A 26,936-nucleotide genomic window follows, 5' to 3' on the forward strand; every position below is an offset into this window, starting at 1 on the left:
GACCCCACACCGGAGACAATCGGTCTCCCGGGTGGGGTCTCCAACGTTTTATGTATTTTCGGCAAGAAGTACCAGTTGGCCTCTTTTGGTATTTCAGGAAACAACCGTTTTGCCAGATTCTCAGAGAGAATTCCCATTTCTACCTGTTTTCTTAGGAAAGACTGTGGCCAAACAAAAAACATCACCAAATTTATTTGTTGTAAAACCTCCTTTGCAGTGTATGCATTAGTTTGCACCTGCGGGAGATTTTATATAGGAAGCACTATTCGTGCACTAAATACACGTTTTCGGGAACATATCTGGTCAATAAAATCAGGCAAAGGTTCCCCGAGATTAATAGAACATATTAATATGGCACACAATGGAGATGCAAGCGTTCTGAAATTTATGGGATTTAAAAGGTTAATTTGGACTCAAGGTAAAGATAATGAAAAAATCCTCCGTGAGATTGAAGCAAAGTGGATTTTGAAAACTGGTGCACAAGAGTTAGGAGGATTAAATGACAGGAATGATTTAGGATTATTTTTGTAGTTACTTAGTTTTTGGTTTTAACTGTATGTGTTTTTTGCACTTTGCACTGTTTTTAACCTATTGTGCTTGTAATCCCCGCCCCGTGGATCCTTCATGACGTGTTATAAGGAATGAAGGAGCATGGGAAAGGGAAGGTCTGTTGAAGCTCAAGCCAGAGCGAAACAATTGTTACCTGTAGCACGCGCACTGGCGTCCACACCTGGCTGGGTGAAATGCCTTTTTAAAGCACCTGCACTTTATGAAGAATAAAAGATAAGAAATTACAGTAAGCGGTGAGTGCCATTTCTCCTTTCTTTGTATGTTTGGATTTTATATATTATACTCGAGGGGAAAACCTGCGCAGAGAAGAACAGCAAAAGTCTATGGTGTTTTCTTACCATTCTCACCCTTGAGGCCTAAAAGTTCTGCACAATAATTATACAATAATAAACTTAAAGTTCCGTTGTTCAATTCTCTGCTGGCTCTACACAACAGCTGTTGCTCTTAGTATCTATCTCCTGCAAAGAATCATACACCATTCATTAACAGGGAGTCACTTCTCATCTTTCTTCCGAGAATTATAAATTCAGACAGAACAGTTCTTTTCAATATTCACCTCTTCCTCCCTACAGATGCCTTCAATTAGGATGTTTTTATTAAACCTTGTGGTTGACTGGAAATTCACTTCCCCTCCGTCTCCTGTAAATCCATATACAGACATAATTTAGCAGCCCCATATATATATTTTAGTTCTCTTTTTAATTTTCCGGCAACATCCCACACTTTAAATAATTAAGCATGCAATCTGCAGTCTGAGGATCAAATTCACATATACCCCTAAACCGCATTATCCTAAAGGAGGGGTAGTAAACGAGGGGTAGTAAACGAGGGGGTGTCACTTGTTGGAGCCATAGCTATGATAACACCTCGTTCCCCTCCCCACCACTCTTGGCCTCCAGATTCCTTATAAAGTCCAAAGTACTTATCCTGGCGTCTATAGCCAGCAAAGGGAAGTGAATACAGACTTTATATAAAGTCTCTAACCAAAGTCAATACAGTCTTTAAATAAAGCCATCCCAACCTTCATTCAGAGAACCTATACTACAAAAACCTCAGTATAGAGGAAAAGATTCATGCTCACCGCCTCGTGTGCTCTTCCCAGCAGCTTAATGCCGGTCCCGGCAGCTGCTTGCTGGCGACGGTTTCCCAGTTCCCGGAGCGATTATCATCTTCCGTCGAGCAGTGGGGCGGCTCATGCCTGTCTCGGCGACCGCTTCTTGATGGCGGGCCCTAGGAGCGGCCAGCGTCTTCCGTCGCACGGTGGGTCCGCTCACGTGACCCCCTCCAAGCTGCTTTGCGCCACTCGTTCTCGCTTACTGCCGCTCCGCCTCCTTCTTTTCTTTCTGCCGGGTCTCCTTTCTGTTACCAGGATACCTCTCCAACCGTGCACCTCCGCCGCCGCCACTGACCACCGCTGGGGGCCCGCCCCACTTCCTCCTGCACCGGTCACCCCCATTTCCACAATGGGGTCCAGACCCATCCATTAGGTAGCTCTTTTCTTATTTACCACCCAGGTCAGAGCATCCATCCTGGGAAACAACAGTCAAGCTTATCGGTGGGGGGGGGGGAAAGGGAGGGAGGGAGAGAGCCCTGGAGCGGACGGAGCTGACGAGATCACATCCTCTCGTCACGTGATCACCGGGACACCGTGTCTAGAAGATGTATCCATCGGCATTCTCTTTGTAGGAGGAGCTTGTCAAGATTACCCCCTCTTAAAGAGGTAAGCAATCTATCAATCCCCATAAATTGGATGGTTAAGGGATTTCCTTCATGATGTTGAATAACATGGGTTGCCAATGGGGTGTCTCTCCTATTGCGAATGTCCCCCACATGCTCAAGCACCCTTTTTCTCAATTCTCTAATCATTTTTCCAACATATAACAATGGACAGGGACACATGGCAATGTATATAACTAACTTAGTGGAACAGTTGATAAAATGTCTTATTTGAATGGGAGGGTTTTGGTGTGGTATTCTACTGGTTTTAAGGATATAGCCACAGGCTCGCCGATGGCCGCATCTGTGGCATCCTTATATGTTATTTGCTCTATCTAGCCAAGTTGGTATCGCATTGCTTTCAGGTTGCAGGTGGCTTTGAACCAGAAGATCCCCTAGACTTCGCCCACGTCTGTGGAGTAGGTCCTATTATATCTTTAAGATCAGGGTCCATTTTCAAGTTTTCCCAATGATGGCTAATTATATCTCGGATCATTGGAGACATCTTATCAAAGGTTCCAATAATTCATGTCACCTGAGAGCCAAGATTGGCACTCTCAGTTTTGGGTATCAGTAATTCATTTCTTGGTGTTGTGATAGCATTTTGATTTGAGATAAAATAAAGTTAGGGTAACCTCTGTCTCTGAACCGCATTTTCATTGTCTTGGCTTCCCTTTTGAATTCCTCAGGCGATGAAACGTTCGTCCTGAGGCGGAGATACTGCCCCAGGGGGCCCGGGTGGCAGCTCTCCCACCTCAGGAGGCTGTTCGTCGCTGTCTTTTTAGGATAAATTGTACTTTGTAGAGTATCATTAGCATCTCTGTAGATTTTTACATCAAGAAAATTAAGTTGCGTTTCGTTTGTTTCGAAGGTAAAAAAAAAGACCTAAATTGTTTGCGTTTATGGATCCCACTAGTTGTTCAAATTCATTTCTGGTACCATTCCACACCACAAACACGTCATCTATAAATCGCAACCAGATAAGTGCCTTTTCACTGAAGAACTCTCTTTTATCTGAAAACAGGTGCGTTGCCTCCCACCACCCTAATGTGAGGTTTGCATAACTAGGTGCACAGGGGGACCCCATAGCGGTCCTCCTGAGCTTATGGCAAATGCGACCATTAAAGAGAAAGTAGTTTTTCGTTAATACTAATTCTAGCAATTGTAGTACCAATTGATTATGCTTGTAAAAGGAGGTACCTCTTGTTCTAAGGAAATACTCAACTCCTTGTAAGCCTATTTGATGTCTGATCGATGAGTACAATGCTTCCACATCAATGCTAGCAAGAATAGTCTTTACACTTAGACAAATACCCTCAATCCTTTGGAGTAAATCCATTGTGTCACGTAGGTATGATGGCAAAGTGAACACAAACTGTCTAAGGATTTTGTCCAAGTAGACTCCAACATTTCGCTCCATGCCACCAATACTGGATACAATTGGGCAGCCTTTCAATGGTGTCAGGCCCTTATGTATTTTTGGCAGGGCGTAAAATGTTGGAGTTGTTGGCGTAGTGGGTTTCATAAATTCAAACTCATTTTGGCTAATAAAAAATTTTTCCAATGCATTTGTAAGTATAGCAGTGAGTTCCTTCGCATAGTTGGAAGTAGGATCACTAGGGAGAATTTCGTATGTATCCCGATCGTCTAGCAGTCTCTTGCACATCCGAATATATTTAGTTCTATCCATTAACACTATGTTTCCTCCTTTATCTGAGGATTTGATGACAATTTGATCATTATTTTTCAGTTGCGCAAGGGCATGCCTTTCTCTAAATGAGAGATTATCTCTCAATCCTGGGTTTTCACTGCAGCCCAAATCTGAAAGGAATCTCAGATCTTTGAGTACGAGTTCCGAAAATACATCTATGCATGAGGTATCTCCTATAGGTGGAAAACTCTTACTGGTTGGTTTAAGGACTGTAAAGGGACCCTGTCCCAAAGGGCGTTCATTTTCACTCAATAACGAAACTAATTCATTAGTTGTTGCATATTCATCTGTTGTTGCATATTCAGCCCTCCCCTTCAAATAAGACATTTTATCAACTGTTCCACTAACTTAGTTATATACATTGCCATGTGTCCTTGTCCATTGTTATATGTTGGAAAAATGATTAGAGAGTTGAGAAAAAGGGTGCTTGAGCATGAGGAGGACATTCGCAAAAAAAGAGACACCCCATTGGCAACCCATGTTATCCAACATCATGAAGGAAATCCCTTAACCATCCAATTTATGAGGATTTATAGATTGCTTCCCTCTTTAAGAGGGGGTAATCTTGACAAGCTCCTCCTACAAAGAGAATGCCGATGGATACATCGTCTAGACACGGTGTCCCCCAAAGGACTAAATGAACAGCTCAACTTTGGCTGTTTTATATGAAGGGTAGGTGACCCAGGGTGATGATATATGAAGTTAGGGAAGGCCTTAATTGGCATGGAGGAGGTAGTAGTCACCCATGTTCTTTTTAAGTAGACCTTTATAGTCTATAACAGGAGGTTCCAGAGCAGGACCGCCCTTTTTAGGGCGGCCACCCCGCCTAGGATATAGGGTCTGAATTAAGTAGGGGAAAATAGGGATAGTATAGAATCCCTTAGGGCCCCGCATTATCCCCTGTCATCTTACAAATAGGGAATTCCCTCTCCTCCCCCTATTTATACACCCCCACCCTACCCCTCTTTAATTAGGAGCCATTTGATTTTTATTATCAGGCTCCTCATCTAGGCTCGGGCACCCTGCCACCAACTCCTAACATGTAACCATCTCTGGGAATAAGAGATATAAATTAACCTCTGTCTCTGTGACCAATAGTTACCTGTCTGGGCAATCTATACTTATCCCTTTTTTCCTTGTTTTGTGAATAAACATCAAAATGAATTAATATATACATATCGATATGTCCCTATAAGCTAATAATCTAAATAATTGCAATGCGTACATAAATGAGCCTTGAAACCAAGTTCCAATATTTATACATCATGCTCCACTATTATCAGCGATCGGATATAACTTCCGGCACAGCCGCAGATGTAAACAAACACTAAGCACGCCCCCAGCAGCGCGTCATGGAGGCGTGTGCGGCTGCGCGTGTATATCCAGTCACTGACAGGAAGTGATGTCAGACGCCGGCACCTCGCTACACAAAGCGAGCAGAGCTGCAGACTTGCAGCTCCCTGCGACATAGCAGGTTGTGCGCGACCCGTACAGAGTCATAGAAAACCGTGAGTAATGATAGGGAGCAATTATATGTTCCCCAGCGTTTTCTTTTAGGTGACTACTGCAATTTTCCTTACAGGATTATAGGCATAACCTATATATATCAGCTCTACCCTACATATATATATATATATATATATATATATATATATATATATATATATATGATAACTCTATGTTAGTCATTCTATCTCCCTGATGACACCAGTGTAATAACTGGTAGAAACGCGTCGGCAGCAATTTGTCAAATCATTTAAGGAATATCTGACTTGGGGGTGTATCGGGTTGTGCTGGCTGGGCCAAGCAGAGCAAATATCTGAACACCTGACATACGTCAGTGATTCCCATGTTATCATTTTTCTGGTGTTTGATACACACAAGTACACATGTTCATTTTTATTTTATGAAGGAACTTAGAATAAAAGTTAGGTTTTATGCACACCCCAAGACACTATTTGGTGATCTTATGATTTATAGTCTTTGCTAGCTGGGTGAATTTATTCAAGGAAAAGCAAGGTCTGACGCAGAACCTAATCCCTCTGTGCCCTTTATCTATACAGCTAGTATATACCACTATATGTGGGAACCTTGCAGTTTGTAAAGTGAATTATTTTATTTAGTAACAATATAGTTATATTAGTCACTAGCAAGTGGTAATGGTAGTGGTCATGGTGTGGTGGTTGTATTTGTCCCTTACTATTAACACTTTTTTATTAGTAATATTGTTCCCAGTATACAGGATTTGGTCAGTAATAGAGATGTCGCAAATTGTTCGCCGGCGAACAGTTCCCGGCGAATTTTGCATGTTCGCGTTCGCATTGCCGAGCGAACATATGTAAAGTTCGATCCACCCCCTATACTTTAACATTGCAGTAAACTTTGACCCTGTGAGTCAGAGTCAGCAGACACATTACAGCCAATCAGCAGCAGTCCCTCCCTTCCAGACCCTCCTACCTCTTGCACGGACGCCATTTTACCCTCATTCTGCATGCTGCAGGCTTAGGAAGTGGAGGGTCAGAGAAGCTGCTCCTGCTGTATAGGGAAAGCGATAGCTAGGTTGCTGCTAGGTGGTGTATTCAGGGTCCAGTTTACTCCTAAAGCACTAGTGTAACATCTGCTTTAAGGACAGCACGCCAAAAAAGCCCTTTTTAGGGCTGAAAGATATCAGTCCGTCTTGCAACAGCTGGAGGAACCCTGGTTGGGAGGGAACCGCTGGTTAAAAGGGGTACTCCAGAATAAAACTTAAGTTCCTTCAAGCAACTAACTACTACAGTATTCAAAGGGCTGAAAGATATCAGTCCGTGTGTTTTGCAACAGCTGGAGGCACCCTGGTTGGGGACCACTGCTTAAAAGGGGAACTCCGCTGGCAAGCTTTTTGCTCATTGTCACACTAGTGCAAATCACATTTGGTGTGACAGTTGTGCAAATAAAAAAATAAAAAAAACCTTTTTTGGCTGTTAAATAAAACCAGTCGTCACTGTCAGTTCATGTCATAGTTGCCAGTTTTTTTGCCTTCAGGGCAAATTGTGTCACTCTAGTGCAAATCACATTAGGTGTGACAGTTGTGCAAATTAAAAAAAAAAACTTTTTTGGCTGTTAAATAAAACCAGTTGTCACTGTCAGTTCACATCAAAGTTACCAGTTTTTTTTTTTGCCTGCAGGGCAAATTGTGTCACCCTAGTGCAAATCACATTAGGTGGGACAGTTGTGCAAATAAAAAAAAAAAAAAAAAACTTTTTTGGCTGTTAAATAAAACCAGTCGTCACTGTCAGTTCACATCACAGTTGCCAGTTTTTTTTGCCTGCAGGGCAAATAGTTTCACCATAGTTCAAATCACATTTGGTGTGACAGTTGTGCAAATAAAAAAATACCTTTTTTGGCTGTTAAATAAAACTATTCATCACTGTCAGTTCACATCAAAGTTACCAGTTTTTTTGCCTTCAGGGCAAATTGTGTCACCCTAGTGCAAATCACATTTGGTGTGACATTTGTGCAAATTTAACCAAAAAAAATGACAGGCAGAGGAAGGCTACCCCGCAGGGGCCGCCGTGGTGCTGGGATTCCCTTTAGCCCTAGAATAATGGCCAGTGTTCAGAGGCCACGTACCCTGAACCCCCAAAAGTTCTGAGGACTTAATTGACTGGCTATCACAAGACACCCAATCTACTACAGCTTCCGCTCGGAACCTTGAAGCACCATCCTTCTCCTCATCTAGCTTAGCTTCGGGCACCTCTCATGCTACCACTTGCCCGCCTGCCGCCACCACCAACACTAGCTCCACAGCAGCTTTACTTGATCCGTCAGAGGAGTTATTTACACATCAGTTTGAAGACATGAGTGATGCGCAACCATTATTGCCAGAGGATGTAGTTAACAGGGATATGTCTTAGTCAGGCAGCATTACACAAACTGAGTTGTGGGAAGTCCAACACCCACCTAGGCACAACTGCTTTGCGAAGGCACATGATGTCACATCACAAACGCCTATGGGATCAACACGTCAGTACAAGCAGCACACAAAGTCAAAGCCGCCATCCTCCTCCTGGTCCAGCATCTTCAGCCAGGTCAACCACTGCTGCCCTCCTTGCCCCCTCTCAACCATCCGACTCTCAGTCTCGCGCCTTGAGCAGTTCGTGCTCATCTGCCCACAGTCAGGTGTCTGTCAAGGACTCGGAGATGTTTGAGCGCAAGAAGGTCCCCCCCTAGCCCGGCGTCTGACAGCTGGCTTGTCGGAACTGCTAGCCCGCCATCTTTTACCATACAAGCTGGTGGAGTCTGAGGCCTTTAAAAAATTTGTAGCCATTGGGACACTGCAGTGGAAGGTACCCGGCCAACATCAATTATGGCATGTCTGGCACACAGTGTAGGGGCAAGGGTCCATCTGACCACTGATACCTGGTCTGCAAAGCATGATCAGGGCAGGTATATCACCTACACTGCGTATTGAGTAAACCTGGTGACGGCTGTCAAGCATGGAATGCGTGGCTCTGCAGAGGAGTTGGTAACACCGCCACGACTTGTAGGCAGGCCTGCTGCCACCTCCTATACTCCTCCTACTCCATCCTCTTCCATAACATCCTCGGTCGAGTCCTCTTCCACTGCTGCATCTTGCTCCACATCATCGCCACCCCCAGCTCCCCAGGTGCTATTCCACATCCCGGATACGGCTCATGTGTCCTTTTGAGGAGGTGACAAACCTGGTCAGTCACACCGAAGGCACCATCAGCGACATCATACCGTTTGTTTTCTTCCTGGAGCATGCCCTGCGAAGAGTGCTGGATCAGGCAGTAGATGAGCGTGAAGAGAAAGAGTTGTGGACACCATCCCCACCAGAAACAGCTTTATCAGCATCGCTTGCTGGACCTGCGGCAAGAGGATTGTGAGGAAGAGGAGTCAGAGGAGGAATGTGGCTTTGAAGAAGAGGAGGAAGACCAACCACAGCAGGCATCCCAGGGTGCTCCTTGTCACCTATCTGGTTCCCGTGGAGTTGTACGTGGCTGGGGGGAAGAAGATAATAACTTCCGTGACATCACTGAGGACGAGGAAGGGGACTTGAGTAGCTCGGCATCCATCCTTGTGCAAATGGGGTCTTTCATGCTGTCGTGTCTGTTGAGGGACCCTCGTATAAAAAGGATGAAGGAGAACGACCTGTACTGGGTGTCCATGCTACTGGACCCCCGGTATAAACATAAAGTGCCTGGCATGTTACCACATTACAGCAAGGTGGAAAGGATTCAGCAGGTCCAAAATAAATTAAGAAGTATGCTGTACACAGCGTATAAGGGTCATGTCACAGCACAACAGGGATCTAACGGGGAAGAGGTGAAAGTGATCCTCCTCCCACGAACACACCGGCAAGGACAGGATGCTGTACAGACATGCTGTTGATGGAGGACATTCGGAGATTTTTAAGTCCTACGCATCGCCACAGCCCTTCGGGGTCCCCCATCAGAGAACGACTTGACCGACAGGTAGCAGATTACCTAGCCTTGACCGCAGATATCGACACTCTGAGGAGCGATGAACCCCTTCACTACTGGGTGTGCCAGCTTGACCTGTGGCCTGAGCTATCCCAATTTGCGCTCAAACTTCTGGCCTGTCCCGCTTCAAGTGTCCTGTCAGAAAAGACCTTCAGTGCAGCAGGAGGTATTGTCACTGAGAAGAGGAGTCGTCTTGGTCAAAAAAGTCTGGATTACCTCACCTTTCTTAAGATGATTGAGGGATGGATCCCGAAGGGACTGACACTGGGCGATACATTTGACTGAACAAGGCCTGATCAGATGAGCTTCCTTGGGCTAAAAATGGTCCACACGCTGCTGTAGTTGAACTCTGAATGCCGGATGACTTGCGTGACTTATCCGCCACCAACTAGGGTTCAAGCCGCAATGTTTTAGGGCACTTTCTGCCTGGCGAAACAAACAGAATTTTTTTCTGGCCACTGCTACAGCAGCGGTTGCGACAATTCCAAATTTTCCAGCCAGGTGTACATGCCTAATTTTTCTGGCCTCTGCTGCTGCACTTGTTAAGGTGCTGCAATTTTTCTGGCCGCTGGTACAGCTGCGACAATACCAAATTTTCCAGCCAGGTGTACATGCCTAATTTTTCTGGCCTCTGCTGCTGCATTTGTTATGGTGCTGCAATTTTTCTGGCTGCTGCTACAGATGCGGCTGCCACAATACCAAATTTTTCATCCATGTGTACATGGCTAATTTTTCTGGCCTCTGCTGCTGCACTTGTTATGTTGCTGCAATTTTTTTGGCCGCTGCTACAGAAGCGGCTGCAACAATACCAAATTTTTCAGGCATGTGTAGATGCCTAATTTTTCTGGTACTCTCTGCTGACATCTCTGTCCATTTTAGCAACCGTGGATATTGGGTATTTAGCAACCGCTGGGGCCTTGGGTTCAAATCCCACTATGTGCTGCCTCAAGGGGGGCTCTAACTATGTGCTGCCTAATATGGGGGAATCTTATGTGCTGCCTAAAGGGGAGCTCTAACTATGTAATGCCTAACATGGGGGAATCTATGTGCTGCCTAATATGGGGGAATCTATGTGCTGTCTAAAGGGGGATCTAACTATGTGATGCCTAAAGGGGGCTCTATGTGGGGGCTAAAGCACGTTATTCCAAACCATTTAGGAATGTTAGGTGATTTATGCCCTTTATGGATTAAAACCAGACTCTGCATCAACTATGTAATTTTCCATGGGAGTTTTGCCATGGATCCCCCTCCAGCACGCCACAGTCCAGGTGTTAGTCCCCTTGAAACAACTTTAAAATCACTATTGTGGCCAGAAAGAGTCCCTGTGGGTTTTAAAATTCGCCTGCCCATTGAAGTCAATGCCGGTTCGCAAACTTTTGCGGAAGTTCGCGGTTCGCGAACAGAAAATTTTATGTTCGCGACATCACTGGTCAGTAACAGTATGATGGTAAAATGTATGGTGATAATATTCCTACTTGTATCCTAGTATTATTGGTAATCTTGGTTTAAATAACTCTATGACTATCTTTTAGGAGGACTATCTTGTGCATAGATGTTACATATATTGTGCTATGTTAATAATAAATTCTTACTTTCTATCTGTGAGGTCTCAGCATGTACAGGCTGCCCGAGGGTGATAGGAGTGTGGTAGCAGCAACCCCGCTCCTATCACCCTAAGATCTCAGCATATACAGGCAACACTGAGTATGTACAGGTTGCATGAGGGTGATTGCAGCAATCACCCTACCATTACTCTTAGACAATGTGTATATGCTGAGATCTGAGGGTAATAGGAGTATGATTGCTAAAGCCACACTGTAGAGTTGCCCGCTGGTATTATTGAGTATATTACATAAGGAAACTGGGTGTAATTGGGTGTGGATGAGGGTGGGGTTTAGGGTGTGGTCAGAGTGTGGATAGGGCATAGTTAAGGGCCTGACTGAGGCCAGAGACGTAGCAACGGCCCTGACCACGACCCTGACCTGTTCCTCAGACACGCCCCTGACCACAGCCTCATCCATGCCCAAGCACCCAGCCTTCTTCTTTAAAAAGTACCTGTCACCAAATAAAACTTTTAATAAAGTATTTATTGTAATTAGCAGACACTTTCCCATTCATTTGCCCTTAAAATTATTAACATAAATATGTTTAAAATGTAATAGAAAAACGGCCACTGGGTGGTTCTGTTCTGTTCCCTGTCACTAATACAGTGAGTTTGGTCTCCTCTAGGCCTGGCAGGAGACCAAACTCGGGAAGTATTTCTCTGCACTGACCTTGATTGACAGCTGCACAGAGCTTCGCTGAAAGCTGCACAGACTGAAATTTGCACAGAGCCTCACTGAAAGCTTCACAGACTGAAAGCTGCACAGAGCCTCACGGAAAGATGCATAGAGGCTCAAGGAAAGCTAAACAGACTGAAAGCTGCACAGAGCCTCACTGAAACCTGCACATACTGAAAGCTGCACAGAGCCTCACTGAAACCTGCACATACTGAAAGCTGCACAGAGCCTCACTGAAACCTGCCCAGACTGAAAGCTGCACAGAGCCTCACTGAAACCTGCACAGAGCTTGAGGTCTTCTATTCATCACAGCACTGCAAAGATGTGAGGGCAGAAGTGGTCCCCCAGCAGGCTTCAGTGATGTCATAGCTGCTAGGAAACGCCCACTTTCTCCTGCTGGGAGATGTGAGCAAAAGAATGGTAAGATACACAGCTTTTTAAAGCTCTAAAACAAAATTAAGGGTTGCAGGGGTGCTGGGAGTAGTTAGAGCAGTGGTTCTTAACCTCTGTTCAATCGAACCCCAGGGGTTCGGTGAGTCAGTCCCAGGGGTTCGGTGAGTCAGTCCCAGGGGTTCGGTGGGGGAGGTCGCAACAGGACAGGCAAATCAACCGAGCACAGCCAGTGTTTGCCCGTCCTGTAGTGATGGGGCAATTCCCCCCATCACTATTAACTCCCTGCGGCCCCGGGTTAAGTTTAAAAACGCAGGGCCGCCGGGACATAGTGCACGCCGGGACGTCCCGTGCGTGCGCCCATGGAAAGGAAGGCGCTGAGGACCGGAGGATAGAGAAGGAGGAAGACGCGCGCTGGCCAGCTTGGTAAGTGACCAGCGGCACGTCATCTTTGGTGCTCCGACCACCGGTCCCGAGATTTACTGCTATAGCCGGAACGGAGCACTGAAGTGGGCAGTACACAGGCATACAGCCTACAGCCATACACTGTATATGGCTGGAGGCTGTATGTCTGTGGGAGAACACTGCCTACATCAGTGGTCTTCAACCTGTGGACCTCCAGATGTTGCAAAACTACAACTCCCAGCCGTTGGCTGTCCAGGTATGCTGGGAGTTGTAGTTTTGCAACATCTGGAGGTCTGCAGGTTGAAGACCACTGGCTTACATAATGTGAGGGGAACATTGCCTGCCTAATGTGGGGGAACACTGCCTGCCTAATGTGGGGGAACACTGCCTGCCTAACATGGGGGAACTCTGTCTGGCTAATGTGGGGGAACTCTGTCTGCCTAATGTGGGGGAATACTGCCTGCCTAATGTGGGGGAACTCTGTCTGCCTAATGTCGGGGAACTGCCTGCCTAATGTGGGGGAACACTGCCTGCCTAATGTGGGGGAACACTGTCTGCCTAATGTGGGGGAACTCTGTCTGCCTAATGTTGGGGAACTCTGTCTGCCTAATGTGGGGGGAAACTGCCTGCCTAATGTGGGGGAACACTGCCTGGCTAATGTGGGGGAACACTGCCAACCTAATGTGAGGGAACTCTGTCTGCCTAATGTGGGGGAACACTGCCTGCCTAATGTGGGGGAACACTGCCTGCCTAATGTGGGGGAACTCTGTCTGCCTAATGTCAGGGAACTGCCTGCCTAATGTGGGGGGAACACTGCCTGCCTAATGTGGGGGAACACTGCCTGCCTAATGTGGGGGAACACTGCCTGTCTAATGTGGGGGAACACTGCCTGCCTAATGTGGGGGAACACTGCCTGCCTAATGTGGGGGAACTCTGTCTGCCTAATGTGGGGGAACTCTGTCTGCCTAATGTGGGGGAACACTGCCTGCCTAATGTGAGGGAACACTGCCTGCGCTTAAGGTGTGGGGGAACACTGCCTGCGCCTAATGTGTGGGGGAACACTGCCTGTGCCTAATGGCCCTCAATTGCTAAAGGATAACCAACGCTTTTTCTCAGTTATTGCGCCTAAAATTTGGTCGCATCCCGCATACACTGTATATGGCTGGAGGCTGTATGTCTGTGGGAGAACACTGCCTACATCAGTGGTCTTCAACCTGTGGACCTCCAGATGTTGCAAAACTACAACTCCCAGCCGTTGGCTGTCCAGGTATGCTGGGAGTTGTAGTTTTGCAACATCTGGAGGTCTGCAGGTTGAAGACCTCTGGCTTACATAATGTGAGGGGAACATTGCCTGCCTAATGTGGGGGAACACTGCCTGCCTAATGTGGGGGAACACTGCCTGCCTAACTTGGGGGAACTCTGTCTGCCTAATGTGGGGGAATACTGCCTGCCTAATGTGGGGGAACTCTGTCTGCCTAATGTCGGGGAACTGCCTGCCTAATGTGGGGGAACACTGCCTGCCTAATGTGGGGGAACACTGTCTGCCTAATGTGGGGGATTTCTGTCTGCCTAATGTGGGGGAACACTGCCTGCCTAATGTGGGGGAACACTGTCTGCCTAATGTGGGGGAACTCTGTCTGCCTAATGTGGGGGGAAACTGCCTGCCTAATGTGGGGGAACACTGCCTGCCTAATGTGGGGGAACACTGCCAACCTAATGTGAGGGAACTCTGTCTGCCTAATGTGGGGGAACACTGCCTGCCTAATGTGGGGGAACACTGCCTGCCTAATGTGGGGGAACTCTGTCTGCCTAATGAGGAGGAACACTGCCTGCCTAATGTGGGGGAACACTGCCTGCCTAATGTGGGGGAACTCTGTCTGCCTAATGTCAGGGAACTGCCTGCCTAATGTGGGGGGAACACTGCCTGCCTAATGTGGGGGAACACTGCCTGCCGAATGTGGGGGAACACTGCCTGCCTAATGTGGGGGAACACTGCCTGCCTAATGTGGGGGAACACTGCCTGCCTAATGTGGGGGAACTCTGCCTGCCTAATGTGGGGGAACTCTGTCTGCCTAATGTTGGGGAACTCTGTCTGCCTAATGTGGGGGAACACTGCCTGCCTAATGTGAGGGAACACTGCCTGCGCTTAATGTGTGTGGGAACACTGCCTGTGCCTAATGGCCCTCATTTACTAAAGGATAACCAACGCTTTTTCTCAGTTATTGCGCCTAAAATTTGGTCGCATCCCGCTTGCGACCAAATCTCCGACTTAAATTTAGGCGCACAACCTACATTTTCTTAAACACTCCGAGATTTTTTTTTAACCTGCAAAATGGGCGTGTTTTACTCAAAAAGGGGCGTGAACCAAACAAAAATAAAAAAAACACTCCGAGTGTGAAGAAAATCACAGGAAAACGTGTGAGTTTTGCTTCACAGAAAAACGACAGCTCAGAGCTGTCGGTAAATTCCTCAAAACGGAGTGAATCGTGCTACCCCCAGTATGGAACAGGGGCTGAGGGATTGATCGCGCCGGATCTCTCTTCTGAGACCCGATCCGATCAGATGTTATTAAGCAGGGGAGCGGGCGGCATGTTCCGATCCCCTGCAATGTACAGTAAACTTTAATTTTTAAAATTTCCCTCCAGGGGGCACATGTGACTCAGCGTTCCCGGAAGAAGCAGAGGACGCTGAGAGCCACATGAATGAGGAGTCAGGATTGTGCTCGGCTGCGGGACTTAATCTAGAAGCACCCGGAGGGGGGAAACGTGATCTGAACCAGGAGATCGGGAATTATGTGCAGCTTTGACCTAGGCAGAATATATCACAGAACTACTGTCAGCAATACGCACCGATATGCCACCTAAAGTTAATGCAAGAAAGTCCTTTGGGGGGGGAGCGATGCCCCACATAACACCAGAATGGATAAATTCTTGAAATCCCCACTTGACAATATTAAAACTAGGAATCCGAAACAAGTGGGACACATACAAGAACTGCACAATACAATGAGTGGCTCAAGATTTAATATATTACAGTCAGGAGATGATACTCCAGAGGGTGAAGGTGGGACTTTAGACTCACAGGTCTTGAATACAATCCTCAGCAGGGTTGAAAAAGGCAATAAGGCGCTGGAGGATTTAACATCACAAATGGGAGCCTTAAGTGTGGAAGTCTCTCTTAAAAGAGAAGATACCAACAAAATTAAGGACAGAGTTAAGCAAATAGAAAAAGCGGTACCGCGCATGGAAAAAGAGCTGGGTGAGATCAGAAAGGAACGGGAAGCCATGAAAGAGGATAACAAATATCTTAAAGAAAAGGTGGCAGACTTAGAGGACAGGTCACGACGTAGTAATTTACGGATTGTGGGTGTTACGCCGAGCGCTCCGGGTCCCTGCTCCTCCCCGGAGCGCTCGCGCCGTCTCTCTCTCTGCAGCACCCCAGTCAGACCCGCTGACCGGGAGCGCTGCACTGACATTGCCGGCGGGGATGCGATTTGCATAGCGGGACGCGCCCGCTCGTGAATCGCATCCCAAGTCACTTACCCGTCCCGGTCCCCTGCTGTCATATTCTGGAGCGCGCGGCTCCGCTCTCTAGGGCGCGCGTGCCAGCTCTCTAAGATTTAAAGGGCCAGTACACCAATGATTGGTGCCTGGCCCAATCAGCCTAATTAGCTTCCACCTGCTCCCTGTCTATATTACCTCACTTCCCCTGCACTCCCTTGCCGGATCTTGTTGCCTTGTGCTAGTGAAAGCGTTTAGTGTTGTCCAAAGCCTGTGTTCTCGATCTCCTGCTATCCTTATTGACTACGAACCTTGCCGCCTGCCCCGACCTTCTGCTACGTCTGACCTTGCCTCTGCCTAGTCCTTCTGTCCCACGCCTTCTCAGCAGTCAGCGAGGTTGAGCCGTTGCCGGTGGATACGACCTGGTTGCTACCGCCGCAGCAAGACCATCCCGCTTTGCGGCGGGCTCTGGTGAAAACCAGTAGCAACCCTAGAACCTGTCCACCGACACGGTCCACGCCAATCCCTTGCTGACACACAGGATCCACATCTAGCCTGCCGAATCGTAACAGTAGATCCGGCCATGGATCCCGCTGAGGTGCCGCTGCCAAGTCTCGCTGACCTATCCACGGTGGTCGCCCAGCAATCGCAGCAAATTGCCCAACAAGGACAGCAGCTGTCGCAGTTGACCGCCACGTTACAGCAACTTCTGCCACTGCTACAGCAGCAACCATCTCCTCCGCCAGCTCCTGCACCTCCTCCGCAGCGACTGGCCGCTCCTAGCCTCCGCTTGTCCATGCCGGAGAAATTTGATGGGGACTCTAGACTCTGCCGTGGCTTCTTGTCTAAATGTTCCCTACATATGGAGATGTTGTCGGACCAATTTCCTACAGAACGGTCTAAGGTGGCGTTCGTAGTGAGTCTTTTTTCTGGAAAGGCCTTGTCTTGGGCCACACCACTCTGGGACCGCAATGATCCTGCCAGAGCCACAGTCCAGTCCTTCTTCGCTGAAGTCCGTAGTGTCTTCGAAGAACCAGCCCGAGCTTCTTCTGCCGAGACTGCCCTGCTGAACCTGGTCCAGGGTAATTCTTCTGTAGGCGAGTACGCCATCCAATTTCGTACTCTCACTTCCGAATTATCTTGGAATAACGAGGCTCTCTGCGCAACCTTTAAAAAAGGCCTATCCAGTAACATCAAGGATGTTCTGGCCGCACGAGAGATTCCTGCCACCTCTGGGCACCTCTTCCACAGTATCCTTTGCAATCTACCCCTGTGCCTCCCGCCGAGGAGGCTATGCAAGTGGATCGGTCTCGCCTGACCCATGAAGAGAGGACTCGCCGTAGGGAAAAAAATCTATGTCTGTACTGCACTAGTACCGAACATTTCTTGGTGGATTGCCCTATTCGTCCTCCACATCTAGGAAACGCACGCACGCACCCAGCTCACGTGGGTGTGGCATCCCTTGGTACGAAGTCTGCTTCACGACATCTCACTGTGCCCGTGCGGATTTCTCCTTCTGCCAACTCCTCCCTCTCAGTCGTGGCCTGCTTTGACTCTGGTACTTCTGGAAATTTTATTCTGGACTCTTTGGTGAATAAGTTCTGCATCCCGCTGACCCGTCTCGTCAAGCCGCTCTACATTTCTTCGGTCAATGGAGTGAAGTTGGACTGTACTGTGCGTTACCGCACAGAACCCCTCTTAATGTGCATTGGACCCCATCACGAAAGATAGAATTTTTCGTCCTTCCCAACTGCACCTCTGAAGTCCTCCTCAGTCTGCCATGGCTCCAGCATCATTCTCCCACCCTTGACTGGACCACCGGGGAGATCAAGAATTGGGGTTCTGCTTGCCGTAAGAAATGCCTCACATCTGCTCCCAGTCCCGTCTGTCGGTCCTCAGTGTCTCCTCCTGTGCCTGGTCTCCCCAAGGCCTATCTGGACTGTGCCGTGCCTCCTCATAGCCCCCGTCTTGGTGACACTCTGCCCCGTGACAAGCTTCACCCTCTGCCCCCCCTCCCCATTCCCACTTCTTCTGAACTACCTGCCGCTGGTATAGCTACCCAGGACTTCTTTTTTCAGAAGGAGACTCAAGAGGCGTCCCCTATGTTCTCGTCTCTTTTAAAGGGACAAGGAGACAAAAAGAGGGGGAGACCTAAGGGGGGGGGTACTGTTACGCCGAGCGCTCCGGGTCCCTGCTCCTCCCCGGAGCGCTCGCGGCGTCTCTCTCTCTGCAGCGCCCCAGTCAGACCCGCTGACCGGGAGCGCTGCACTGACATTGCCGGCGGGGATGCGATTCGCATAGCGGGACGCGCCCGCTCGCGAATCGCATCCCAAGTCACTTACCCATCCCGGTCCCCGGCTGTCATGTTCTGGCGCGCGTGGCTCCGCTCTCTAGGGCGCGTGCGCGCCAGCTCTCTAAAATTTAAAGGGCCAGTGCACCAATGATTGGTGCCTGGCCCAATCAGCCTAATTAGCTTCCACCTGCTCCCTGTCTATATTACCTCACTTCCCCTGCACTCCCTTGCCGGATCTTGTTGCCTTGTGCCAGTGAAAGCGTTTAGTGTTGTCCAAAGCCTGTGTTCCAGATCTCCTGCTATCCTTATTGACTACGAACCTTGCCGCCTGCCCCGACCTTCTGCTACATCTAACCTTGCCTCTGCCTACCCCCGCCTTCTCAGCAGTCAGCGAGGTTGAGCCGTTGCCGGTGGATACAACCTGGTTGCTACAGCCACAGCAAGACCATCCCGCTTTGCGGCGGGCTCTGGTGAAAGCCAGTAGCAACCCTAGAACCGGTCCACCGACACGGTCAACGCCAATCCCTCGCTGACACAGAGGATCCACATCCAGCCTGCCGAATCATAACAGTGTGGATCCTGGAGGGTGAAGAAGGGGAAAATCCAACAGCTTTTATGGAAATGTGGCTGAAGGAAGCAGCTGGGGACTCTCATCTTACTAATCTATTCCATGTTGAGAGGGCCCACAGAATCCCCATGAAGAAGCCTGCCCCAGGTCTTGCGCCAAGAACGCGATTGGTTAAACTTCTATGCTCCCAGAACAGAGACAGTTTACTAAAAATTTCAAGAGAAAAGGGAGCAATACCATTTGGGAATTCTAAGATGTATATGTACCCGGATTTCTCAAGGGACACCCAGCGTAGAAGAATGGCCTTTAACCCTGTCAAAAAGAGACTGCATGCAGCTGGCATTAAGTTTTCTCTTTTGTTTCCAGCTAGATTGAGGATAATATTTGAAGAAAGGGTGCATTTCTTTGTTTCAGATAAAGAGATTAGTAAATGGTTAGAAGAAAGGGGATTATAAAAGCAGGGGGGAAGTTGAGAATATGCAGATGGTGGTTGGGGTGGGTCCGGATGGGTGGGGGCATAGTGGGGTTTAGAGATTTGTGGGATTGACACAGATCATATAAGGGGGGGATTGGTGGGTTGGGGGGGTTGGGGAAGGGATAGGGAAGGTTCGGGGAGGGGGAAGGGAAAGGGTAGGTAAGCTACCAGCTGGGTGTAGGCGAGAAGGCCATCAGTTATGGAGAGGAGAGAGGAGAAGTTCTCATGGTAATGGAGGATAATAATAAAATTATCATATGGAATGTCAGAGGTCTAAAAGATAGGAGTAAACGGGTAGCAATATTTGAAAGAATAAATAGACACCTTCCCGCAATTGTATGTCTTTTGGAGTCTCCCCTGACCAAGGACTCAGTGACTATTCTGAGTAAGGGGTGGGCAAGAGAAGCCTTTCACTCCACTTTCTCAGAGTACTCATCGGGGATGTCAGTCCTAATCCATAGAGCACTAAATATTCAAGTGTTAAGCTCTCAAATTGATTGGAGAGGTAGGTTCGTGTTTCTTTATGTTAAATGGGAGGGTAGGTTAACTATCCTGGCATTTACGTATATACCTCCCCCGTTCTTTACAGAAGTTTTGCAAATACTAATGGATTTTAAAAGAGAGAAGGAGTTTATTGACTTATGCTGTAGAAATATATATATTAGGGCTCAGGGTTTGAGACAACTGGACAGGTTGTGTTTCAAGTAATATTTAAATTTATTGATTGTATATAATGTGACAATTGAATATTAAATAAAATGTAAATAGCAGCAACTGCGTCTCACAGGGCCCTTGTGTAGGCGCAGCACCAACTATTAAGAACTATAGCATATGTATAGTACAGTATATAAAATATAAAAATATACTTGTAAAAAATTATAAAAGATATAAAATAAGAATATAGAGACCACCATAAACATATATATAGAGAGGGATCTGGGTGGGAGAGTCTTAGTCCATCCTCTATGGTAAATAATCTCCTCTCATAAAAAAGTCCTGCTCATATATACCGATTCTGGTATTGTGGTAACCAATGGCAACCATAAGGTTAGTAACCCGTAGCAACCGTTCAGATGAGTCCGGCTATTTAAGCACTTCAACGTTTAAGTAGAAGATAAACTTGCTATTTGTAGACAATATTCAACATGAACAGCTAGTGTGCAGTCACTGTTAATATGCATGCATATTTGTATGACACTTTGTATCTCACCGCTCCCGGACAATGATGCGCTGAACTTCACGGGGATGCTGCGATCTCCTCCTGATGCGCTGTGTAATCCCGCAGTGTGTTATCACTGAGTAGCTGTCTTTGTAAGCGGCAGCATCGCCGGAGACTCGGCCGTCTCCCACAGTGGTGATGTTGGTAGATGGTGGGTTGCGGGTGGTGTTGTCGCAGCGGTTCTGCGGATGCGCACGTACATGTGCCGGTGGCGTCCTCGTGGCAGCGTCCAGCGTCCCCTCAATACCTATTGAGACCACCAGTATATTTGCCCTGCTTAAGTCAATAGCAGTCCGATACCGGACAATAAACTGTCAATCACCCGACACCCGGTGAAGGAGACATCCGCGCCTCGCTGCCACGAGGGCGCCACTGGCACATGTACGTGCGCATCCGCAGAACCGCTGCGACAACACCACCCGCAACCCACCATCTACCAACATCACCACTGTGGGAGACGGCCGAGTCTCCGGTGATGCTGCCGCTTACAAAGACAGCTACTCAGTGATAACACACTGCGGGATTACACAGCGCATCAGGAGGAGATCGCAGCATCCCCGTGAAGTTCAGCGCATCAGTGTCCGGGAGCGGTGAGATACAAAGTATCATACAAATATGCATGCATATTAACAGTGACTGCACACTAGCTGTTCATGTTGAATATTGTCTACAAATAGCAAGTTTATCTTCTACTTAAACGTTGAAGTGCTTAAATAGCCGGACTCATCTGAACGGTTGCTACGGGTTACTAACCTTATGGTTGCCATTGGTTACCACAATACCAGAATCGGTCTATATGAGCAGGACTTTTTTATGAGAGGAGATTATTTACCATAGAGGATGGACTAAGACTCTCCCACCCAGATCCCTCTCTATATATATGTTTATGGTGGTCCCTATATTCTTATTTTATATCTTTTATAATTTTTGACAAGTATATTTTTATATTTTATATACTGTACTATACATATGCTATAGTTCTTAATAGTTGGTGCTGCGCCTACACAAGGGCCCTGTGAGACGCAGTTGCTGCTATTTACATTTTATTTAATATTCAATTGTCACATGATATACAATCAATACATTTAAATATTACTTGAAACACAACCTGTCCAGTTGTCTCAAACCCTGAGCCCTAATATATATATTTCTACAGACAAACTACAATCTGACACCTTAGGTATAAGTGTCTAATTAGGTAGCCCGGGTTTATTTGTTGGGTAGTCAGACAAGAGCCTCTCCAACTCTTCTATATTATTGACTTATGCGTAATGGGGGATTTAAATTGTGTTATGAATAAGGAGGGTAGAAAGCTGGGTAGTAACAATACTCTCCTTTATAATTGGTGCCAAGAGGTGGGGTGGGAGGACGCATGGCGAAGTTTATATCCATATAAGAAGACATTTTCATGTTACAATACTACTCACAAAACTGCATGCAGAATTGACCATGTATTGGTCAATAGTGCAGGAAGGAATTTTTTCGCAAAAAATTGTGTATGAACCCGGGTGTATATCTGATCATGCAATGTTAGTATGTTATTTAAAAAAAGAGGAGAAGAAACAAGTAACAGTAAGGAGCATGTATATAAACCCCCATTGGCTTAAGATCCAGGAGGTAACAAAGGGAGTTAGTACAGAGATTAGAGAATTCTAGGATATAAATAAAGGGACGGCAGACATCCTAGTAGTATGGGACACACTAAAAGCTTTTCTGAGGGGGTTACTCATTAGAAATATCGCCAGGTTCAAAAAGAAATGTAGGGAAAGTGAGAAGGTCGTATTGGAAAAGGTAGTTGTAGCCGAAAAAGACTATGAGAATAACCCTAATGAAGAGAACTGGCTTCAAGTTAAACAGACACAAGATATGTATCGGAAAATCATGCTAGAGAAGGCCCAACATGCTATCTTTTTTAGGAAGCAAAGACATTATGTTGAAACAGGCAAACCGAATAAGACCCTCATGGGAATTATTAATGAGAAAAAGAACATGATTACCCCACTGAACATCTGTTTTTTATTGTGAGCTGCACCATACACATTTTCTTGTTTTGTTATATGTATTATGTGAATATTGTAAAAGAGGAATAAAATATTTTTCTTAAATTAATTTTGTAATGGTTTCATGTATGTATGTTTGACATGCCTTTAAAAATGTGAGCCGTGAACCCCATGTGATCATGTGAGCCAATGAGACCCCAAAAGTCTCCCTCTGTATAGTGAAGCACAGGGGAGGAGTTAGTCAGTCCACGGTTAGTTTCCAACCTAGTGAGACTCCTGAGCATCATCTAAGCTCAGGTGTGTGTTGTGTGTCGTGTCCTAAGCAGAGGCCTACTTCAGCTTCAAGTTTACTACTGGTCATCCTACAAGTGTCACTCACAGGAGGGATACAAGCCCCTGCAGGATAGTCTACAGTGCCTTGGAAGGACCCTAGAAACCAGAATATACAGTCTACAATTCCGTCCGGTAAAAAGCACTACAAGTCTCAGAACGGCAACAAGGCTCGCAAGGGGTAGGCTTCACTCATACACCAAGGCCAGCTGTCTGTGCAATAACATCTGCACAAGTTCAGTAAAGACAGTTATCCGTAACCTGACATCGGTGTGTTTATTCGTTCATCGTGTCTAACCCAGGAGAAGCTGTCTACAACATTCGGACCGAAAAATTCGGACACAAAAACGGTGCCTTGGGGTCACAAAGTGAACAGGTACGCTTACTTAGACCAAGTGGCCTCCACACATATAGAACTTGAGTTTATTTAAAGTGGTTCTCCACCATAAGGTGGTTTTAGTATGTACCTGGCAGGCAGTAAGGATCTGCTTAGGAAGGATCTGCGCTTCAAAACAAAGTAATTGGCTCATACCCTTGTGGCCATTGTAGCTTTTGTCCATACTTACCTAGAATCAAGAGGGTTAATAACCCAGCGGATTCAAGAATGTATGAAATTAGGGAAATTTATAAACGGTACCAATAAAAACGTTATTTACATAGCTTGTTGCAAGAACCACCCAAGAACTCAGGCGTCACATTTTACAACCTCTAAGTAATATCAGAATGAGAAATGATACTGCAATTTCGAGACATATTCCTGCCAAACATGAGGGACGCCTGAATGACCTTAAATTTTGGGGATTGTGCATGGACAAAAGACTACTCAAGGAGGAAGCCAGATGAATACACAGACTTAAGTCTCTGTCACCTGGGGGACTCAATGAAGGCTTTTCATACGTGGCTTTTCTATAATTTAGAGTTACCTATCAATTCAAATACATAGTCCTAATGGTATGCTATATGCATGGTGACGAAAATACCCCTAGGAAATAATCCCTAGGTTACATGAAACTAATGACCTATAGAGTTGGACCCTATTGCCGGACAACAGAGGTGACTTTAAAAAAGACTCCCGTACAACATATCTCTTTAGGGATAATAATTATAGTAGAATATATTAAACGACATGGTAAATATATTAGAAGAGACTTATAGGACTAGTATTGATTAAGGTGCTTCAGTGGATGTATCATAGCATGTATATGGAATCTATATAATATCATACTATTGAGGATGTGCAACAAATAGGACGATAATCTGAATATACTTCTCAAACAGATCATGAATCTGGATGTTCAGTTTTGATCCATGGAGAAGGATGGAGGCATGACAGTGACCCATATATATATATATATATATATATATATATATATATATTGCCAACGAATACACTTATTGGTACCACAATATATTTTGGATAGTGTAAGGGTCAACTGATAATGGGCTTTCATCGAATAAGTTAGAAATATTTACCTAATTGTCCCATTTCTGACTGTACATGAACCTTAATGGCTGGCATGGCAACTAGATATACAATATAGAGGATAGATAATACAAATAATAATAATGCATAATGATGTTAAAATCAGTCAATATTGAGAAGAATTTCTCATAGATATCGGCCCCATATTTACAGTATATTACGTAAGAGATCTAGCAATGAGACTGTGTTTTTATACAGATACCAGGCTCACATGCTATGGAGGATACCTGGTGATAAGATAAATACTAGCCCTATCTATTCTCTCCATAAAAGTCCCTTACTAGAGTCTAAGTTCTGAAATGAAGTGAATGCGCAGGTGCGATCTGTGGATGGATAGAGCGCAGGCGCGATCGGCACGGAGGAATAGCAAAGATCTGCGCAAGCGCAAACATGTGTGCGCGTGCATACAGGAAACTATCGGAGCTTAACTACAAGATGACAGAAGAAAACAAACGGCCAGCCGATATGTGACTTGGTAGCAGTAAAGAAGAGAATCCATGTCTGACAGGCATTGATTGGACCATATTAAAGCTAATATGTACCAAGGAGAAAAATAGGATGACTTAAGAGGAAGTCAGATGATGTCATAAGGGTCAAGATTATAAATAGCTGGTGTCCCCTTACACGCGCATGACGGCCCATTACCTTCCTGAGGAAGTTGCAGGATGACGGGGGCACGTTGTTTGTTTATTTTAACAAAAGGATCTGGTGTTACTAATCATAAGGTGGAGACTGCAGATCCACCTACATATTAGTGGTCAGTCAGACCATCGGTAACTTATAAAGTAACTTCAGACCTACAATTTAAATATTCACTTGGACTTTTAATAATTACTAATAAAAGTGATATTTTAAGGGTGGGCACCTAATAGGGTTTTTTTTTACCCCTGGCCTAGTCCCGTAGGTTTGGTAATTGTATTAAAGTCAGAAGTGGATTCATGAGGAAGGAGAAGTATAAGTCCTTCCTTTATATTTCCCATTTCTTTTGAATACACTTCTGGCTTTGGCTCGAAAACTGCAGTGACATTTTTCCACAGAGCCTGTGTAAAAGCCTAGCCTGACACATTTTTTTTTGTAAGTTTTTACTAATTTCTTAAAGTGGTCGTCTGGTGAAAACTATTTTATCCCCTATTCACAGGATAGAGGATAAGTAGCTGAGCACAGGGGGTCCGACCACTGGGACCCCAGCTCCCCAGTTACGAGTGCATGCTGCAGATGGTGGCATTCATTACTACAATTCATTACTATAGGAGGAATGAAGAGACCCGAGTTCAGCACTCGGACATCTCTGATGCTCCCACAAAATTTTATGAAGTACATGCTATAACGTCGAGCGTTCCGGTTCCCGCTACTTCCCCGGAGCGCTCGCGGCGTCCTCTCTCTGACAGCGCTCCGGTCACTGCTCCTAACCAAGAGCGCTGTTCCCCTGTCAGTGGCAGTGATGCGATCCGTGTGGCGGGACGTCCCCGCTCACGGATCGCATCCCAACTCACTCACCGTCCTCCCACTGCACCTTCCTCCTGGCGCGCGTGGCCCGCTCCTTAGGGCGCTTGTGCGCCAACTTCCTGAGATTTAAAGGGCCAGTGCACCATTAATTGGTGCCTGGTCCAATCAGTTCAAAATGTATAAAAACTCACTTCCCCTTCCTGTCCTTGCCGGATCTTGTTGCCCTAGTGCCCTGAGAAAATGTTTTGTGTGTAGCCCGGGCTTCCTCAGCCGAGACGGCTCTTCTGAATCTCGTCCAAGGGAACTCTTCAGTGGGCAAATATGCCATACAGTTCCGTACCCTCGCCTCTGAACTCGCCTGGAACAACGAGGCCCTCTGCGCAACCTTCAAGAAAGGTTTATCCAGCCACATCAAAGATGTTCTGGCCGCACGAGAAACTCATGCTAACCTGTCTGAATGAATCCAGTTGGCCACCCGCATTGATATGTGTTTCTCTGAAAGACGCCAGGAGCTCCGCAGAGAAAAGGATCTTGTTCGCACCAGGCGGTTTCCTTGCTTGGCACCTCTCTTCCAGAGTCCACTGCAACCTACTCCTGTGCCTCCCGCCGAGGAAGCTATGCAAGTGGATCGGTCTCGCCTGACCCAAGAAGAAAGGACTCGCCGCAGAAATGGAAATTTTTGCCTGTACTGTGCCAGTACTGAACATTTCCTAAAGGATTGTCCTGTTCGTCCTCCACGTCAGGGAAACGTGCGCACCTAGTTAACGTGGGAGAGGCGTTACTAGGTGTGAATTCATCCTCTCCACGTCTGACTATACCTGTGTGGATTTCTCTACCTGCAAGTACAAATACTTCCTTCTCCACTGTGGCTTTTCTGGACTCAGGTTCAGCAGGAAATTTCATTGAAGCCTCACTCATCAACAGATTCAATATTCCTGTTACCCGTCTTGTCAAACCTCTCTTCATTTCCTCAGTGAATGGTGAAAGACTGGTCTGCACTGTGCGTTATCGCACCGAACCCTTGCTCATGAACATAGGAGCTCATCATCATGAAAATATAGAATTTTT

Source organism: Hyla sarda, chromosome 9 (assembly GCF_029499605.1).
Source record: "Hyla sarda isolate aHylSar1 chromosome 9, aHylSar1.hap1, whole genome shotgun sequence".
Taxonomy (NCBI): domain Eukaryota; kingdom Metazoa; phylum Chordata; class Amphibia; order Anura; family Hylidae; genus Hyla; species Hyla sarda.